Consider the following 15331-nt stretch of genomic DNA (forward strand, 5'->3'; position numbering starts at 1 on the left):
AATGTATCGTATTATGTGTAGCCAATCATCTTGGGCAATTAACAAATAAGTTTTATTAGAAAATATCTTCACAATTCTCTACTTGATTTCCATTTTGTCTACTTTTGTCGTTAGAATTCGTGATTTTTGCGTTTGCTTTACCTTTAAATTTATTTTCGTTGCTAAGGACTTCTAACCCGGATATTTTCTGTCTTAACGCTTTAATCATTCTAATTTTTAGCCAGACAAGTAATTTCAACCTTTATCTATCGATTAGTCTTTGTCCCAAATTTTGAACTTAAAATTCTAAATTGTTATAATAGTTTAAATTGGTTACCCAGATTAGGCCCATCGACGAAAATTAAGTAAACAACTTCATAACAATACCGCGTGACTTGACACCATGAACGAGTACACGCGCGTGACTTTGTTGCGCCCAAGCGCGCCATTCATCTGCGTTCAGTGAAATACGCGCGCGCACTTAACACTGCTCGCATGAACCTTCTCAATGCTGTTGTCGCATGGCCTACTGTTTACTGGTATTTTTCCGTCTTGTAAAATACCCTTTTCATCCCGGCAGGTTTTTGTCTTAACCAACCAAAAATCTTGATTTTTTAATATGAGGATAATAAGACATGTTTCTAATCATATGCAAATTCCTGATTTATGAACTCGCACCATTTTTAAAATAACGCAGTTTTTCTTACTCTTTTATCTCAATTCATGACAAAAATTTGTGTTTATGTGCCCATATCATATTCCTCGCAAAGTTACGGTATTTTTTGTGAACATATATGGAATGTTGAAAGCCTTTCTTGTAGTTATATATAAAATATATAGCTATTAGGAGTTGTAGAGAGAAATTTGGAAGCTTTTAAAACTGCAACCCAAATCAAGCAAATTTAAATTTTCGTTGTGTGCGTATTCATAGCGTACAGTTTAATAATAGCGCGTCAAAGTTGAATGGCCCTCCAACTGTATCTTGTATTAATAGTTTGCATTAATCCAATTGGGCCAATTCTGGTGCCCAGCGGCACACCACCATTGTGTGTTTCCAGTGGAGAGCGTGGCCTAAAGGTCAGTGTACTTTCCTTAAGTGCATGAGGTCTCGGATTCAATTTTCGGCGGTGGAGATTTGCTGGGATATTAACTTGGGGATGTCTGCAATTAATTGGTAATAGTTAGGGGATAAAGTTCACTTTGGTGACCACTCTCTGGCTAGTAAGGTTTGACGATTGATTCGACTTCTATGGACCATTTAAAGAAAAAATAGCCACCATGTCCCTCGCGAAAATCCCGGCATTTTTTGCTAAAGGCCAAAATCCAAAATGGCCGCCGCCACCATTTTGAAAATTTAAGTTTTGAACCAGAGCACCTATAATCATGCACAAAGACACTTTTTCGGATATGTCGACTACAAGGATTACGATTCTGACATTAGTTTGACATTACGGCATCATTTTCACCTAGAAATCCAAGATGGTGGCCGGCACCATCTTGAAAAATTTAGTTTTGAACAAGAGGACCTTAAATCGTGTACAAAGACACTTTTTTGGTTATAATTTGACCACAAGGATTTCAAATTTGACAATACTTTGACATTACAAACTCATATTTACCCAGAAATCCAAGATGGTGGCCGCCGGCGCCATCTTGAAAAAAATAAGTTTTGAACCAGATTACCTAAAATCGTGTACAAAGACACTTTTTCCGGTAAAGTCGACCCCTAGAAATCCGAATCTGACATTAATTTGACGTTACAAAATAATTTTTGCCCAGAAATCCAAGATGGCCCCCATTTGGTAGAGCGTAAATGTGATTTTTGAATGAGAGCAGAAGCATAAGTGTGTCATTTCCGCCTTATCTGGGGTTCATGTCTCTTATATGGGGTTTCAACTGCCTTATCTTGGGTTTACATCCCTTATCTAGGGATAAGGCGCCTTATCTGTGGTTTAGACGGCCTTATCCTGGGTTTACGTTCCTTACCTGTGGCTAAGATGCCTTAACCTTAGCATATCGCAGTCTAAACCCAGATAAGGTATATAAACCCCAGATAATGCGCCGTAACACCAGATAAGCGACGTAGACCCCAGATAAAGCAGTCTAAACCCCAAATAAGGCGCCTTAACCCTAAATAAGGAACATAAACCCGAGAAAAGGCATCTAAACCCCACATAAGGTGCCTTAACTCTTGATAAGGGATGTTAACCCCAGATAAGGGTCGTAAACCTCAGATAAGGCATCTAAACCCAAGATAAGGCGCCTTAACCCCAGATAAGAGACGTAAACTCAGATATGGCAGTCTAAACCCCAGATAAGGCGCCGTCTGGTTTTTACTTCTCTTATATTAGGGTTATGTTCCTTATTTATGATTAAGGCGCCTTATTTGGGGTTGGGACTGGTTTATCTGAGGTGTACGTCCCTTATCTGGGGTTACGGCGCCTTATCGGGGGTTTAAACTGTCATATCAGAGTTTAAGTCTCTTATCTGGGGTTAAGGCGCCTTATCTTGGGTTTAGATGTCTTATCTGAGGTTTACGACCCTTATCTGGGGTTAACGATCCGTATCTAGAGTTTGGGCACCTTATGTGGGGTTTAGATGCCTTATCTTAGGTTTATGTTCCTCATTTAGGGTTAAAGCGCCTTATTTGGGGTTTAGACTGCTTTATCGGCTGTCTACGTCCCTTATCTGGGGTTACGGCGCATTATCTGGGGTTTAGATGCCTTATCTGGCTTTAGACTGCGATATGCTAAGGTTAAGGCATCTTAGCCACAGGTAAGGAACGTAAACCCAGGATAAGGCCGTCTAAACCACAGGTAAGGCGCCTTATCCCTAGGTAAGGGATGTAAACCCACGATAAGAGGAAATGACACACTTATGCTTCTGCTCCCATTCAAAAATCACATTTACGCTCTACCAAATGGGGCCATCTTGGATTTCTGGGCAAAAATTATTTTGTAACGTCAAATTAATGTCAGATTAGGATTTCTTGAGGTCGACTTACCGGAAAAAGTGTCTTTGTACACGATTTTAGGTAATTTGGTTCAAAACTTATTTTTTTCAAGATGGCGCCGGCGGCCACCATCTTGGATTTCTGGGTAAATATGAGTTCGTAATGTCAAAGGAATGTCAAATTTGAAATCCTTGTGGTCGACTTATCCAAAAAAGTGTCTTTGTACACGATTTAAGGTCCTCTTGTTCAAAACTAAATTTTTCAAGATGGTGCCGGCCACCATCTTGGATTTCTGGGTGAAAATGATGCTGTAATGTCAAACTAATGTCAGAATCGGAATCCTTGTACTCGACATATCCGAAAAAGTGTATTTGTGCAAGATTATAGGTGCTCTGGTTCAAAACTTAAATTTTCAAAATGGTGGCGGCGGCCATTTTCGATTTTGGCCTCTAGCGAAAAATGCCGGGATTTTCGCGAGGGACATGGTGGCTATTTTTTTTCTAAATGGTCCATAGAAGTCGAATCAATCGTCAAACCTTACTAGCCAGAGAGTGGTCACCAAAGTGAACTTTTTCCCCTAACTATAACCTCTGTAGAATGAATTCAAAGTTACGCTATCCCCATGGTTCATTTAGAATTGGCTCAATGAATCATAAAAGTATACTCCGTTCTTCGGAGCATGGGCGTCAATTCCGGGGGCAGGGGGTATCCCCTTATACCTTTCGGCAAAATTACCCATTTTTTGTTCTTTTCAGCCACTTTTTAACAAGTTAGGCCGATTGCCCCCCCCCCCCCTACATTTCAAGCCGGACTGGCACTTATGTTTGGGAGGGAACGTTAAGCAGTCGGTCCCGTGTACAGAGAGCCATACCTGATTATTTCGCAGCCAGTTTCAAAAAGAGTAGGTTATTAACCTTAACTCTGACTGTTCCCAACCGACTCCAGTGTTCAAATGGACCTCAATGGAAATAATGATAGAGGCTTTTTTGGGTCATTCGAAGGTTGTCAAAACCCGAAAAAATAAAATAAAATCAAGTCAAAAATATGCAGTCACTAGAATGACCGCGATACTTCACACATTGCTCCCTTCCATCAAGAAAACTGCTGATCCAAGTTACAACAGATGGTCGAGGTCCCATGGTTGTGAATTTCTTCATAAACATATTGTGATCTGTGATCAACAAGGTTGAATGCCTTAATGAAGTCAGTAATAACCACAGTGCTTAAGGGTACATGCCACAAAATAGCTTTCCATAGACTTTACGTGCAAAATAGGGGTCACGTTTTAGGCTATAAGTCGAGTTACGTCTTACTTTGAAATATATATTTGATATCATCTTAATCAGAACAAAATTCTGCATAACATATCTGAAAATGACACCATATTTTAGGTCTACTTTTTGAGAAAAATAGCGCTATATAAAAAGACCCGATTTTCCCGTGTTTACGTCCGACTGCTAACCGCGTTTTGACCTCGTGTGTTCATGCGCTCATCATCGTAAACATCACTCAAATTTTCGCGTTTTCTGTTCAAATTAGTAGAGATCACATTCACAAGTTCTAGCAAAACACGATTTGCAACACTAAAATTGTTAATATTGTACCGATTTTGCACATTTTTTATGCAAAGTTGGGACTATAGTCGTGATAAACTTTTACCGGAAACCGCTTCACACGCGGATTTAGTGGCATGCACCCTTGAAGAGGCTAAAACATCGGTTTTAGGCCTTGAAAATGATTTTGTTATCTTTTTCACTACATTTTGAATTAATTGTAAGAAATTTTGGGTTATTTTCTTTCATACTTTAGACAGGATGTCGATTTCAAGCACAAGCATGATAGCCGACAATTGCCATTTTTCGTCATTTTGATGCACATGAATGCACAATGGTTGCTGATTTGCTATTTTCATGAAGATATTAATTGATGTTAAGAGTAAACGTTCTTTAAACATCTTTTACAAGTGCATAACTTCAAAATTAAAACATTCTCAGTACCTGCAGAATATTTAAAAGACAAGAAATGTCAATCAAGTAGGCCTACCCCCCTTCAGCGTCACTTTTAACCCGTTTTGTCCAAAAAGCAAATGTAATGAATGGCTATTTGAAATTAAATATTAATATAAATTAAACTTTGAATGTTATAACAATTTAAAATACTGGACAGTGGTATAAATAAAGCAAACTAGAAACTTAAATATCTTAAATCTAATATTTTATGTAATTTTATTAAAATTGAAGGCCAAAACTTGAGTTTAAATGACAAAAAATTGGTTAAAAATAACAATGAAATTGAAAAACTTCTTTGTAATTTAAACACCAATAAAAATGTTTTCAATATTTTGAAACTCTTCTTTATTCATATCAAAAGGTTTCAAACTTCTACCAAAATCGGAACTTTTATTAAATTGGAAATAAAAGCAGGCCTATTCGCGGCAAACGCACATACAGCGAAAAACCTGGCGGCGTCCATGAACGCGCTTGTTGATGTCCTCCTCTTTTCTTCGCGTGCATTTTAAATAGATAAAGACGCGCGGAAAACGCATGGAATTGCTCCTTAAAGGGTACATGCCACAAAATAGCTTTCCATAGACTTTACGTGCAAAATAGGGGTCACGTTTTAGGCTATAAGTCGAGTTACGTCTTACTTTGAAATATATATTTGATATCATCTTAATCAGAACAAAATTCTGCATAACATATCTGAAAATGACACCATATTTTAGGTCTACTTTTTGAGAAAAATAGCGCTATATAAAAAGACCCGATTTTCCCGTGTTTACGTCCGACTGCTAACCGCGTTTTGACCTCGTGTGTTCATGCGCTCATCATCGTAAACATCACTCAAATTTTCGCGTTTTCTGTTCAAATTAGTAGAGATCACATTCACAAGTTCTAGCAAAACACGATTTGCAACACTAAAATTGTTAATATTGTACCGATTTTGCACATTTTTTATGCAAAGTTGGGACTATAGTCGTGATAAACTTTTACCGGAAACCGCTTCACACGCGGATTTAGTGGCATGCACCCTTAAACGACCCGGTATAGCATTCATATCTACATACTAAAAAAGTATGATGTTTTGCATAACTTTTATTTTGCATAAAGAAACACCGCGCGATGTGTGTTATAAGGGTGCATACCATCAAATTACTGTCCCTCATCATTTATTAGACATTAGGATAATCATCCCTGAAAACAGAAACATACAGTCATGCAGCGTACACTTACATGTAAGTGTGAAACATGTGTTTGAACCTGAGGTATACTAGTCTCAGGTTTGACCAAGAACACTAATTTATGCAGGATACACCCCATGCAGCCTACGCCTATATACGGTAGGTCTGACCAAACACGGAGAAGCTGAAGGTCACTCTGTTATTTATCTTCTACCTGACCAGCATGCAAATCCCTCAGAATTTAGACAACAGGCAGGTCAAGGCCGTGTAGGCCCTATGTGTTGTTCGGTATCAGCCGCTTTAGGGGCAGAATGGATACATACGGTCACTGTTCGAATATTCTCTACTTTCAAAGAATAATTGATATTATATGTAGCATAATACTTTAGGATTGTGGAGACAGATACAGATATTGCAAATTCACAGTCCGCTATATTTTGCCTTTTAAAATATAAGTTACCAATCATTGTGACATGCGCCCTTATTCACAAACACGAACTGCACGGGGTTTCCCAGCAAAACTTGTATTTTTTCATAGTGGCCGTAAAGTATGATATTTTGCATATGCAAAACTACATACTTTTGGAAAGTATGTAATTTTGCATATGCAAAACTATCATACTTTTGCATTTTTTCAAGTGGCCGTGTATGATATTTTGCATATGCAAAACTACATACTTTTGGAAAGTATGTAATTTTGCATATGCAAAATATCATATTTTGCAGAGGTATGTGGTTTTGCACGCAGCACCGGTTTATCAATATTTTTGGAAGGTCACGGTAACATTGTAGTAATGGGCACCAGTGGCGTAACTGACGGGGCAGGTAAAATTGCCTATTTGGGCCCCGCCCTCGTGCAATGAAAAAAGAGGAAAAGGAGGAGAGAGAGGAAAAAGAGAGGAGAGGAGAGAGATGGGGGGAGAGATCATGATTACATTGAAAAGTCATAGAAAGTCATGATATATTTTGTACTATCACACTCATAGGCATGTAATATTTGTATACCATACGATTATTATCAATAAGCCTGGCAAAAATTGTCTATTTGGGCCAAGCTGCGCCGCTGATAGGCACCCGGAATATAGGAAGCTAACATTGTAGTAATGAGCACTCGGAATATAATAAGTTTACATTATAGTTAATGGGTACACAGGACATGGGAAGTTAACATTGATTTGTAGTTAATGGGTACTCATGATATGGAAAATTAATATTGTAGCTAGTGGAGTAGTGGGTACCCGGGATATGGAAAGTTAACACCAATCAATTGTAGACCTTTACAGCTATCACACTAATATACACATAAATTATATTTTTAGCAATTTTAACTAAGATTTTCCTTTCTTTATCAATCTTTTTCTACCTTTTTGTAGTAATTTTTATTCTATAAACTAGTATTTTGAGATATGCCGGGTCAAAGTTCACACAGAGGTCAATATTCAAACAACTCAAATGCTGTTGTAAAGTTCTCCAAATTATTCCTCTTCTCATTGCGATCCAGGAAAGTATACTTTTACCTATCTGTGACATTCACTTCTGGAGTTATGGTAACGTGGTGACAAATGTCAATGTCCATTGAATCATATAGACCTGACCCTTTTTTGCTATGTTACCATGGTAACCCATGTAAGGAAACATCATACACAATACAAACTATTATTTTTTGCATGGATTTTCTAGGATGAGCAATTTAAAACTATTTTGGTGAAGATCGGAGCATTTTTTAGGTTTTGACCCCTGTTGAGGTCAAATCGTAACTCCAGAAGGGTATGTCACATGTAGGTAAAAGTATACTTTTCTGGAACGCCATGACAAGAGGAATAATATGGGGAACTTTTCAACAGCATTTGAACAGTTTGAATTTTGACCTCTCTGTGAACTTTGACCCGCTATATCTTAAAATGCTCAATCAGAGTAAACCTATTTTTGAAGTTGCTGACACAGTAAACCTATATTTTCTTATAACTCCAGAAGGATATGTCACAGATATGTAAAAGTATACTTTTTCTGGATCGCCATGACAAGAGAAATAATTTGAGGAACTTTTCAACGCGACGGCAGTTTGAATTTTGACCTCTGTGTGAACTTTGACCCGCTATATCTCAAAACGCTCAATGCTGACAGAGGTCCAGTAAACTTATTTTTGAAGTTGTTGGTCTTGAGAAGCAATATCCATCAAAAACAAAACTATGGACACCAAAACAAGCTTATGTAGCTGTGGCAAAATTGAGTTTGGCAGCCGGACTATATAGCTCATGGTATAGAAGTCATCATGTTTGCCGTGGTACTGCGTTTAGCATTAGTCGTGCATTGAGGTGGTTCGAAACCTGGTATGAAGTACATGTACATGTATTTATTTTAAAATCGTTTTACTACGGCGCTGTGCCGTTTTTCAAACTCGACCCTGAATGAAATTGATGATCAAGTACCTTTAAAAGTACCAGTAGGTTTCCAATTTTGCAGCTGTACTGACAGCAAGTTTTATTTAGGCATTAGCATTTTAATTGCTGCGTTTATTTTTAACCAAAGATTCTAAAAATAAAGGATCTTTGTTTTAACTAAATTTGAAATAAATTGTAAAAAATTAAAGAAAATTAAACATTTTGTTTGTGTAGGCCTACCTCACAATACTATTCTATTATAGTTGTATTCAGATCCCAACAACTAACAACCCCATTTATGTATTTTGTCCTAAAACTGCTGCCATGGTGATCCTCCAACTGCACTGAAATGCACATTGAAGTTGCACTTTAATCTATTGAAAATGTTGTTCTCCTGGATGTAGGCCCTACCGTATAATAGGCCCTACCGTTACATAACGACTCGTGAAAAAAATGTGATATTATTTTTTTGAGTATTGCTGTGAGTATTAATTAATTCCACATTTTTCTACAATGTAATAAATGGAATTCTCTCCCAGACGAAATAAAAACTAACGAACGAACTAACGAACAATTAAACATCATTGCAAATTTCCAACTAAAAACCATTTGGCCAAAAATGCATTGTTGGAAACTGCATCATTCATTTTCTACTAACTACAATTCAACAGCAGCCGAGCAATTTCATTTCATTTAATATTTTATTTTTCTTCAAATGTCTGTGCCTGCTCTTTTTTTAATTTTAAACAATAAAAGTGAAGAATCCCACATAACATCGCATAATTATAAATAAAAGTGTATGGACAGAATTAAATGTTGTTCAACGATGTTTATTACACCGAATATAGATTATAATACAAAATATCGTAGAACAGCATTTAATTCTGTTCACACACTTTTTTCCCCTTTTCAATTTCAGCCCCTTTCCAAGGATCCCATTGGAAATAAGTTATAGAGCCTTTATCATGACTTTCATCATATAGGTGAACCTGTTTTGATAACATCTATGTTTGGACTGACAGTATTGTTATTATTTATGTTAAAAGCTCCTATTTGTTGTAAATCTGTCTCTTTTTAAACATGGTTTTTATGTATTTCTTACAATGTGTTTTCTTTTAATATTGTTAATTGTGACATGATCTGGTCCATGGGGGCCAAAGGCGGCAAATTTGAAATTGAGATAAAGGCAAAAATATGGAGTAAAAAAGAATAAAATACATAAGAAAACATCACAAAACTTCATAACTTTAAAACCAAGTATACTAGACCTTTGGTGTTTTCAGTATATGATAGCTTAATATTTTTATAAGGTAATAATTATAGTAATTCAATTGTCAAAAATGCCTCCTTTGGCACCCATGGAGCAGATCGTGTCGCAATTCAAATCACATTCGAATAAACTCAATCAATCAACCAATCAATCAATCAATCAATCAGCATTGGAAACGTCATTCTGCATTTTAGTGAAAATCAGAACAATTTTCGACAGTATATTATTATATACTCCATCACTTTCTGATTAACCTGAAAGTCGATATGCTAATATATTTATTCTCTCTTCACATTATGTATTTTGTTAATAATCAGTCCAATAATCTCATATTATTTTATATTTCTATGTATCTGACACGTATCATCGAAATGACCATCTCTGCTTGTTGTCACTTGTGGGTCAGGTCGTGAGTTCTTATGTTGATGAATCCAAATTGGTTTTTGAAGTCGGGTGCATGCGTTGTGGGTGTCTTGGTCGAGGTTCCATTCGGGATTTATCTTGGCATGGAGTGAGTGACGTGATGGTAGCAGTACATGTTTGTAGCGATGAGTTACCTTATAAAATAGTGATTTATCGAAATAATTTAATATGAAAAAAGAAGACGAAAGCAAAAACCCACAAGTTAATATCCACCGGGCATAGGCATCTGTTCTGTAAAGATAGTAAATGGAAGAAAATAATGTATCGTCAACGAGAATTGTGATTTACCAAACAAGAATTATCTGTCTTAAATCTCATTGAAATTTGTTGGTCCAAAATAGCCTCGTCCTTCCCATCCTACTATACTGTTCTATGTGCCGGTGAGAAATACATTTTTGATTATCTTTAAGGCGATTGGATCATTTCTGCGTAATTATAGAGGGCCAGGGGATTCACTCTATCATTATCAAAACTATTTGAAGAAATCAAAGAGCCTTGGAGTAAAAATTGTAGTGCCATGATTGACAGGCACAATTTCATTCAATCAAACAACAAACGTTTTATATCAATTTTGAATTTAGCCTGAATCCGTAAATATGACACCCCTCGCCCTTTTTTGAGCCAATGCTGGTTTTACTATTTACCATTTTACTATTGTGGAAGCATGATAAACACATACATTTTCAAAAACCTCCAGTAGAAGAATGAGGCCATATATTGTTGAAATAACTTTTGTTGATATCGAATGATAATCCAGGGATGATAATGTCATGAAGTTGTATATTTTAATATTCCAAAAACCAAAACAAAATATTGCGAAGCAGATATTTTCCGACTTATGCAATTTCATCATCGTATACCAGTGTTTTCATTATTTGTTTGAGACCTTCGCCAAAACGTTCGTGCAAATTATTACGTAAAACGGCCATTACATCTTCATAAAAATGTGTTATTGTTTTGTTAACAAAAGGCTAAACACAGCGTTATGAGATTTATGTTTTATATTATACTCCTCTCCTTCCAACTACCTGCGTGGAATACCGTATAGCGGTACACCGGTAAAGACCTGGATTTATAAACAACGCTGGTTCGAGTCCCATTGAAGCCGTGGAAACTATTTTCTTTTCATAATGGCTGATTGCATTCCGAAATGAGTTACTTATTGGTAAATCATGCATAGGTACCCTTAAGGGGGTACTACACCCCTGGCCAATTTTGTGCCTATTTTTGTATTTCTCTCCAAAATTATAGCTCATTGGTGACAAGTAAGATATGTATATTATAGGGGCAAGGACTACAATTACTGTACTGAAAATTCAGCAAATCGAGGCAAGTAGTTATTGATTTATTGATCAAATATTGGTTTTCCCTCATTTTTGACTGTAACTCCACAACTATTGTCTGTTTTGAAATAAAATTTCCAGTGCAGTAGTTGTAGTCCTTGCCCCTATAATATACATATCTTACTTGCACAAAATTGGCCAGGGGTGTAGTACCCCTTAATAATATCAAATCCGTTTAAGCAATGGCCTCATGTCATGAATGTAAGGTACAAAACACTACGGTATATATTATTCTAACCACATGTGCTACCTTAAAAACATATAATTTATTGTTGGTATAATCTTTATATAACTATTGGTATCTACCCGAAATGATAAGTTCTCTCAACTTCTCTGAGTTGATAGGATGAACAAACAGCCAGCGCACGTTATATACGCTGGCTGCGCTGGGTAACGATTACAATTATGGTTCTAATTGCTGTTGGGAGTTCCTTATTATTTACGGAAACTGCAAAAAACCTATGTTTTATATGAAAATTTACTTCAACTTTTAGTTTTTGGACAAACAACGTCTTGTCGCTTAAACTCGGGACATGTGTATCAATATGGGCGCTCAAAAGAGGGGCATGTGTAAGCGACTGCATTAAACTTTCTCCCTTTTGTTTGGTCAAGTGGGTTATTGGTCATACTTCAAGACAAAAGACTCTAGTTTAGAGAAATTAATTATCAATAAATAAAGAAATAAATGGAGAGTGGTCAATTAATGGATACGAAATTTTAAAGAAACAAAATGCTAAATGAATACCTAAAGTGAATAGAACCTGGTAGAGTTAACGGTAAATATACATCAATCAATCAATCAATCAATCAATCAATCAATCAATCAGCCGCAAGTCAGTCGATCAATCAATAAAGAAAATCAAATTGTCTGAATTTTGCAAGCCAACCGATACAGCTCGATACGCCCAATATGAGTAAAAACACCTAATAATAAAGTCGCCTAATTGTATAGCTGTATGTGTCGATCGATCGACTTCATGAACATTGATTGGTAACATTTTCCAATATGTCAGCGCTCTAATCAGACACAATAGAACAATAGACTCTGCAGTGTGTTGTTTATCCTTGTTCTTTGACTATGATATGGTTCAATGCAGAGGTACCGCGTGAACGAACTAGTCGAGTGCGATATATATATATATATATGTTTTAAAACCTTTTGTTATGGTAGTTAATCCTGTTACCTCATTACCTCTACGGCGAATTGCGTTGTAAACTTTCATTATTCTTTTGTATACGTGTAACACGGGTTATGGAATGTCGTTTAAATCTACGTCAATTATTTCACATTTGATGGTTGGATAACACGTCTATCATCCAACTTGACAATAACTTGGCCTGTCAATGTCTGCCATTGAGGTGTAGGAATCTATACAGGGTGTCTCAATAAAAACAGGCCCTATGGCTTGGTTGACAACTTAAAATATCGGCAGTAAAATTAAAAATCATAATACACTTACGAAAATATCCTGACTCAAGAGCTGTCGGAGCCGGAGTTGGAGCAACAACTATCCTTGCAGTCACAGGGACACACTACTGAAAGTGTTCGCGTTGAGCCTTCAAATTGCGCTTCACCATCGCATCCTATGGCACCCTTCAAAGCGCTGCAGTATGTGTATTGATCCGACACATAGAGACACTGACGAAGTTCAAATACTTCCCGTTCCTTGGCTAAAAATGCGGCATCTATTTTAAATTTAAACGACAACAACGTATTAATTAAGTGATCTCCTGACATGATATACTCATTTTAATAGGAGAGAATATTAAAGTATAAAACGAATGTTATAGTATATACCCTAAAAAGAGCTCAGTTCCTAAGCCTTCTCCACTCCATACGAAGGCTACAGTAGTGATGCGTTAAAAAATTCGGGGTTTCCCCCGAACTTTTGGTCGGCAATAAGACTTAAGATTTAAGTTATTAAAAAAACTTACTAACCACGATATTTGACTCCCGGATCCGTGGAACGGATTGAAAATGAGGTAGTTTCGTAAAATTCTTGTATTTCAAAAACGGAGTGGTCAATTGTCAAAATTCAACAAGTATGTGATAGGTGATATATTTTTCAACCACATCGTTTATTTAGTTATGTTTAGTTTATGCGTTAAAGTACCCAAAAATCAGTTTCCGACGATACAGGTTTTTTTTCAGGGACACCCTGTATTGCCTTACCTGAAAAAACAACGACCATTGCAAGCAGAACAGCTACGATCAACTTCATGATGTGAGCGGTTTTTGTAGATGATGATATAATGCTTATCTTTAATCAAAAGATTATACTGTGGTTTTAACAGAAGTTGGTTCCTTGTTGACTACTATTATACTGTATACTTTCAAATACATGCAGGGTGAGTGGTGCCAGTTTGCTAGTCGTTTATGAGCTCTTACGTAGGCCTAGTTGAATTTGATTGGTCAGCAGTGGAGGACAAAGTCGCATAGTTTCATTTGACAAGTAGAGGGGGTAGGCTAAACACGACGTGTAACAACGGCATTGTCCAATACGGCTTGCCATAAAATGTCAAGTGACGACAACCTGGCTTTAATTAAAAATAGATTTAGACTATATGATAATAGTTAACAAAATAATCACTGGGATTATAATTTCTCTAAACCTGAAATTGTGCGGGTCTGATTCTTTACCGAGTGATAACGAATGAGTCATTCTATACACCTATCCGACTTCGCCATTACTGCGGTGTCCCCGATGTAAAACTGCGGTGTCCCGAGGTCGGGGTTCCATCCATTATTTATTGTGTGCTATACAGAATTGTACCCGGGAATTGTACACAATAGTGATATTCAATACACAATCATGAGTATTGAATTACGAATTAAATCTCCCGCTCTGGTACATCTGTGTTGCCGTCAATAGAGGGCCAAATACAGTAAACGCTTCTCGGATTGGTGTATACATACACCGATCCGAGAAGCGTTTACTGTATTTGGCCCTCTATTTTCGTAACCACAGGTGTCCCAGTGCGGGAGATTTAATTTGTTCAATCAATTCATGATCGTGTATTGAAAATCACTGTTGTGTACAATTCTGTATAGCATACTAAAAAGTAATGGATGGAACCCCCGACCTTGGTACACCGCAGTTTTACGTCGGGGACACCGCAGTAATGGCCTAGTCGGATTGGTGTATAGTGCAAATAAAATATAGGCTTGTTAAAAAAGAATACTTTTTAACGGCAAGCGATGTACACACCTACATACCCGGTACCCATTACTACAATGTTAACTGTCCATATCCCGGGTGCACATTACTACAATGTTAACTTTCCATATCCCGGGTGCCGATGTACACACCTACATATCATTTAGGCCGGGCGTTTCCATATCCCGGGTGCCTTTTGACCACAATGTTAACTTTTCATATCCCGGGTGCCCATTACAACAATGTTAACTGTTCATATCCCGGTACCCATTACTACAATGTTAACTTTCCATATCCCGGGTGCCCATTACTACAATGTTAACTTTCCATATCCCGGGTGCCGATGTAGCCTACACACCTACATATCGTTTAGGCTGGGCGTTTAGGGTGTTAAAAAAACATCGAAGATCAGAAAGGGGTATTTTTGACAGGACCTCTTACATAAAACGTTAAATATTACCAAATAATAATCGTTTTCCGCTATGTTGAGCAGTAGTAGTCCCAGGGAAATACTTTTGAGGGTCATTTTGGAAAGTAAACGTAAGCATGATATCCACTTCGGAAAAGAAGTGCCCAGTCTGAGGTATTCTGTATCGCGTCAATTTACATATCAAGCTGTAACATGCACGATATCACCTAATAT

At 37.0% G+C, this 15331-nt stretch overlaps 1 long non-coding RNA gene across 1 annotated transcript; it reads right to left on the reverse strand.

The window, feature by feature from the left end:
- Positions 1-9176: 9176 nt before the first annotated feature.
- Positions 9177-13923, reverse strand: LOC140161340 (uncharacterized). The gene is made up of 3 exons (XR_011860089.1): positions 13704-13923; positions 12991-13216; positions 9177-10418 (listed from the first exon to the last, which is right to left on the reverse strand). It is a non-coding gene; the product is annotated as an uncharacterized lncRNA (long non-coding RNA).
- Between the last annotated feature and the right edge of the window lie 1408 nt (positions 13924-15331).

Source organism: Amphiura filiformis, chromosome 9 (genome assembly GCF_039555335.1).
Source record: "Amphiura filiformis chromosome 9, Afil_fr2py, whole genome shotgun sequence".
NCBI lineage: Eukaryota > Metazoa > Echinodermata > Ophiuroidea > Amphilepidida > Amphiuridae > Amphiura > Amphiura filiformis.